The sequence below is a fragment of the Camelus ferus genome, chromosome 2 (assembly GCF_009834535.1).
Source record: "Camelus ferus isolate YT-003-E chromosome 2, BCGSAC_Cfer_1.0, whole genome shotgun sequence".
NCBI lineage: Eukaryota > Metazoa > Chordata > Mammalia > Artiodactyla > Camelidae > Camelus > Camelus ferus.
Window position 1 is genome coordinate 116,028,565 of NC_045697.1, and position 5,290 is coordinate 116,033,854.

At 40.3% G+C, this 5,290-nt stretch overlaps 1 long non-coding RNA gene across 1 annotated transcript; it reads left to right on the forward strand.

The window, feature by feature from the left end:
• The first annotated feature begins 3,717 nt into the window (after window positions 1-3,717).
• LOC116667214 lies at window positions 3,718-5,290 on the forward strand. Its single transcript, XR_004324028.1, has 3 exons — window positions 3,718-3,800; window positions 3,889-4,321; window positions 4,650-5,290. It is a non-coding gene; the product is annotated as an uncharacterized LOC116667214 (long non-coding RNA).

Genomic DNA, 5,290 nt, shown 5'->3' on the forward strand with positions numbered 1-5,290 from the left:
CTGCTTTTTATCAAGGTGAGGACATTCATGTGCATTCCTATTTTTCTGAGAGTTTTTATCATGAAAGGGTGTGGACTTTTGTCAAATGCTTTTTCTGCATTAACTGATTAAACCATGTGACTTTTGGTTTTGTCTGTTAAGACAGTGAAGTTTGCTTTCTGACTAAAGATACGGTCTACTTTGGTGTATGTTGCATGGTATTCATTGTTGTGTATTCATTGTTGTTATGTGGACTGCTCTGTAAGTGTTGATTCGATTTTGTTGGCTGAGAGTGTTCAGTTCTTTTACATCTTCACTGAATTTCAGCCTAATTGCTTTACCAATTGTTGAAAGAAAGGAGTTGAAGTCTCCAACTATAATAGTGGATTTGTCTGTTTCTCCTTTCATTTCTATCAGTTCTTGTTTCATGGATTTTGAAGGTCTGCTGTGTGATAGATACTCATTCAGGATTGCTATATCTTCTTGGTGAACTTATCCTTTGATCATTCTATAATACCCTTCTCTGTCTCTAGCAATTTTCTTTGCTCTCTTGTGTACTTATCTCATATTAATATAGCTACTCAAGCTTTCTTCTGATTAATGTTTGCATAATGTAACTCTTCCCCTTTTTCTTTCAACCTATCTACACTGTTATGTAAATGAGTTTTTGTAAACAGCATATAAGTGGGTCAGATTTTTTTAATACACTCTGCCAATCTTTATCTTTTAATTGGTATATTTAAGCTGTTTACATGTAGTGCAATTATTTGTATGTTAGACTTTAAGTTTGCCAATTGTTTTCTGTTTGTTCTGTTTTTTTGTTTCTCGGTTTTCTCTTCCCTGTCTGCCTGTGTGTTACCAGAACATATTTCAGTGTTCCATTTTGCTTCATTTAGTATTTTGGGGTGTATCCTTTTGTATAGTTTTTAGTCATTGCTAGGTATTCCATTATATATTTATAACTTGTAATCATCTCCTGGTGTCCTTATTTTACCAGTTTGAGAGAAGTATAGAAACCTATCCTTATGTTGTTTTACTCTCACCCTCTTATAATTGGCTAAAATATTTTTCTATGTTCATTAAGAACCATATCTAGCAGTGTAACAACTTTTGCTTCAACTCTCAAACATAATTTAGGAAACCCAAAAGAAGAAAAAAAAACTGTGTTTTGTATTTACGTGTTTACTCTTGTCATTGTTCTTTCTTCCCTTCAGATGTTACAAGCTTCCTTCTTTCATCATTTCTTTTGAGAACTTCTTTTAGCCTTTCTCTTAAGGACACTCTATTGGCAAGAAACCTGATTAGTTCTTCTTCATCAGAGAACGCCTTGATTTCCACTTCATTTGTGAAGGATATCTAGCTGAGTATAGGATTTTGTGTTGACAGCTCTTTGCATTCGTCACTTCAAAAATATTGTGTGACTTCCTTCTGGCTTCCATGGTTTCTCATGGTAAATCTGTTATTCAAATTGTTTTTCCTGTACTGTTAGGATGGCATGTCTCTCTTTCTTTTCAGCCATTATTTTTCACCCATTATTTTTTCAAGTGCTTTTTCAGTTTTGTCTTCCTTCTCTAGGACTCTGATGACAATAATGTTAAATATTTTGTTATGGTCCCAAGGGTCCCTGGAGGTCTGTTTACCTTTTTTTCAATCTATCTTTCTCTGTTATTTAGAGTGGGTAATTTCTACTGCTCTGTCTTCAAGTTCACTGATTCTTTCCTCTATTCCCCTCTATTCTGCTCTTAAGTTCATTCACTGAGTGTTTTGTTTTTTTGTTTGTTTGTTTGGTTGGTTGGTTACCATATTTTTCAGTCTTAAATGTTCCATTTCTCTTTTTATATCTTCTATTTCCTTGGTGATACTTTCTACACTTGTTTGTTTCAAGCACACCTGTAATGCTTGTTGAAGCATTTTTATAATGAATGCTCTAAGACTTTTACCAGATAATTCTAACATTTTTGTCATCTGAGTCTTGGCATCTATTTATTGACTTTTTTTCATTCAGTTTGAGATCTTCCTTGTTCTTGCAATGAGTGGTTTCTTTTGAAACCTAGGCATTATGTAATGGGATTTTGGATTTTATTTAAGTCTTCTGTCTGTTTTAGTTCATTTCTTCCACAGGGGTGAACAGAAGTGGAGGGTGCACTGCCTCAAAGCTGCCAGGTGGGGTAGAATTTCAGGTTCCCACTTGACCTTCTCTGACATCCAAGGGGAGGGCCTAGGCATCACTGTTGGAGCTCCTGTCCCCTGCCACCCACCTCCCCGGCTGAGAGGGGACAAGGGGCCTTGTCACTGCTCCCCTTATGGCCTCCACTGACATCATGGGGGAGGACTGGCCTCATTCCTTCTGGATGGGAGAAAAGTCCTGACTCTGCAGTCAGTGTCCTCAGAAACCACCGCAGCAGGGAGAGAAGGTGGGGCATCTCATTACTGCTCACACTGTGGGGCAGGTGTGGAAATCTATGTGGTCTCTACTGACACTGCCTGGGAGGGAGGAAAGTCCTCACTCCTGCTCTGCTCCCTCTGACCCTAGACTCTAGTAAGAGGAGGCTGGCCTTGGAGGCCACTGGAGCCCGAGGACAGTGGAAACCAGGCTTCCCAACTCAGCCCTGGATGCCCGGGGGAAGGTGGGGCCCCAGTTCTCCCTGTAGTGTTGTACCGGAGCAGTGCAGCTGCTGTCTCCCAGTTTTTGGTTTTGCTGGCCGCCTGTTTCTTGGTTCTTTGGCCACAGAGCAGGCTTATTTTGTTTGGTCTGAATTCACTGGTGATTCTGGGTTGCCAGCTCCTGTAGCTCCGAGTCTGGGATGCATGAGGCATAAAGAAACCGGGAACATGTCTCCTCTGGTCCTGAGGTCTCTAGCCAGCCTGCCTTCTTCTCTCCACCTTCCAGAGTCATCTTATGTTGGTTTTATATATAACGTCAGGATTTTTAGTTCTGCTTAGTGGAAGGAGGAGGGACAATACATTTATTCCATCTTCCCAGAGGCAGTTTTTATAAAGTGAAACTGCAGTAAGCTACTATCAACACTAGAGGTCTCTTCTCACACACTTTTGATTTTATTTATTTTATTGAAAGGCTAATTTTAAGCATTCTCAAACATATTTCTAAGGGACTAAATTGGTCCTTTAATTTATTTTCAATTCCTAAATATCCAAAATTTCTTAAATTTCATCTTGGAAAAAAAATCAGCTTTATCTAATTATTTTCTCAAGATTACATTATTCCGTGGGAGAGGCTATCGGCCAGAGTAAACCGTGGACTTATCACTCATCCACATTAATCAGTTTATTTTTGACATGTTAGAGTCATTAAAGTCTTTGAAGACAGCAGCACACTGCTACCTTCAAAGACATTACAATCTGAAACAACAAAGTAAAACTTACAATACGGTTTCAGAATTTCAAAATTAGTTTTATGATTTAGGTATCTTTCATCAAAAAGCATTCATTGAAAACCTAATTGTTCCCCCAACCTGCAGAAAAGCAATTTACAAAAACCAACCAGCCAAACAAAAAATCATTTACCCATTTTAACCAATCTTGTGAGCTGTACGGGACACCAGAGGTTATCATACTTGAATCTCTCAATTTTTGTTTACCAAATGCAAGCCAAAAACTGAGTTCAATGTTTCGTCTAGAAAAACTGGGACTTCCTGGGGCTTCCCCAGTGGATTGGCAGCTCCCACTGCAGCGTTGCCTGCTCTGACCTCTCACCCACATGCTTTCACTTTCCTCTTCTTTCAGAATAAAGTGTCACCACAGGAATTCTGACGGGAGCTCCTGGTGCCTGTGGAAATGTAGATTTTCATTCCATTTCAAGGGTAGGTGAAGGTCATACACCAGTTCTCTAACCCAGCTCTCCGTGAGCTTTTGGCCGCCTAATAATTGAAACCCTGTTTTTATCTCCAGATAGAGGAATTCCCATGACTTCTAACCGGACCAGCAGGATTTTACTCTTAAACCTCTTCTGCATCTAGAAATCAGAAGTCACCATAACAAAACATGGAGGTCATTTCAAACTGAGCTTCCCTAAACTTTTGACCTTGTTGCTTTTGTGAGTGAAGTGGTGAAAAAAATTTTCTTCCAGTAGAAAGCTTTTTAGTGGCCTATTATTCAGAACTGGTGGTCTTGACAGCTTAGGGGGTAAAAAAGGGCGTCAAAAATCTGCATAATGAAAGACATCCCCTGCCATGAACTGTGAGAGTGATATATGAGCCTGCTGGAGTTTTCCAGAGCCTTCTCCTCTGGCCACCTGCTGACCGCTGCCGCTGCTTGTGAACTCACCCCCAGAGACCAGCACCTGCTTCACCTCCCTCACGCAGGGTCTGGAGGAAAACGTGAGGTAAGAAATGCAAGCGGGATATGAAAAGTCCAAAGTAATGTTTAAATTTTCTTTGTGAATAAACTTTAGCTATTTTACTCTACAAGTTTTTTTTTCCCCTCCCCAAAGCTGGAGGGAACATTGCTGAAGCTTGTCCGTTTGCTGGCAGTGTGGCAGAGGGGTTTGGGGGGAAAAACAGAACAACATGTAAGACGCATAGCAGTGTAACTTCAAGCACTGGAGGAAACACGAGGGCTGTTTGTACCGACAGTGAGAGGACAGAGGGAAGAAATAAACAGCTCCAGGTCCTGTGCAGCCTTGTCTATTTCAAAAGCAGTGTTTCCTTTAGGCTAAAATGAAAGGACGCCACTAAGCGCTTCTAAGCAGAAGAGCCAAATGAATCGATTTACATTTAAGAAGGATCTTGCTAATAGTTCCTGGACTAAGGGGTGAGGAGAGGTCGCAAGATGAGTTGGAAGCCGGAGCCCAGGAGAGACACGGTGAAGCCCCGCACCGAGGCAGTGACAGCGGACTAGGACTGTGGAAGATGCTGAGCAGATGGGACTTTGGGTCCTTGGTTCTGTTTGGGGAGGAGAAACGGGAGTTAAGTGTGACTCAGATTTTCTGAAGGAGAAAACTGGATCAATGGTTTTAAATGTTGTTGTTGTTTCGTATTGTATTCTCCTCAATCTCTAAGAATAGACCTCCTCCTAATTTTGATTTCACAGTTTTCCCAAGATGTGCGAAACCAAGTCCCCATTATGTACTCATACCATGTGTGAAGTTGTAAATCATCTCAGCCTAATGTAATATATAGTATATCCAAAATTCAGCGTTCAAAAATAATTGAAAAGTGAAAGCATTTTATGTGGAAATGGCATGATTTCTTGAATGTTCTTCAAAATAATCCACTGAGAGAGGATTAAAGGGATAAAAACGAAATAATATTGGCTTCTTGTGAATAATTGTTGAAAATGAGTGCCCAGGGGA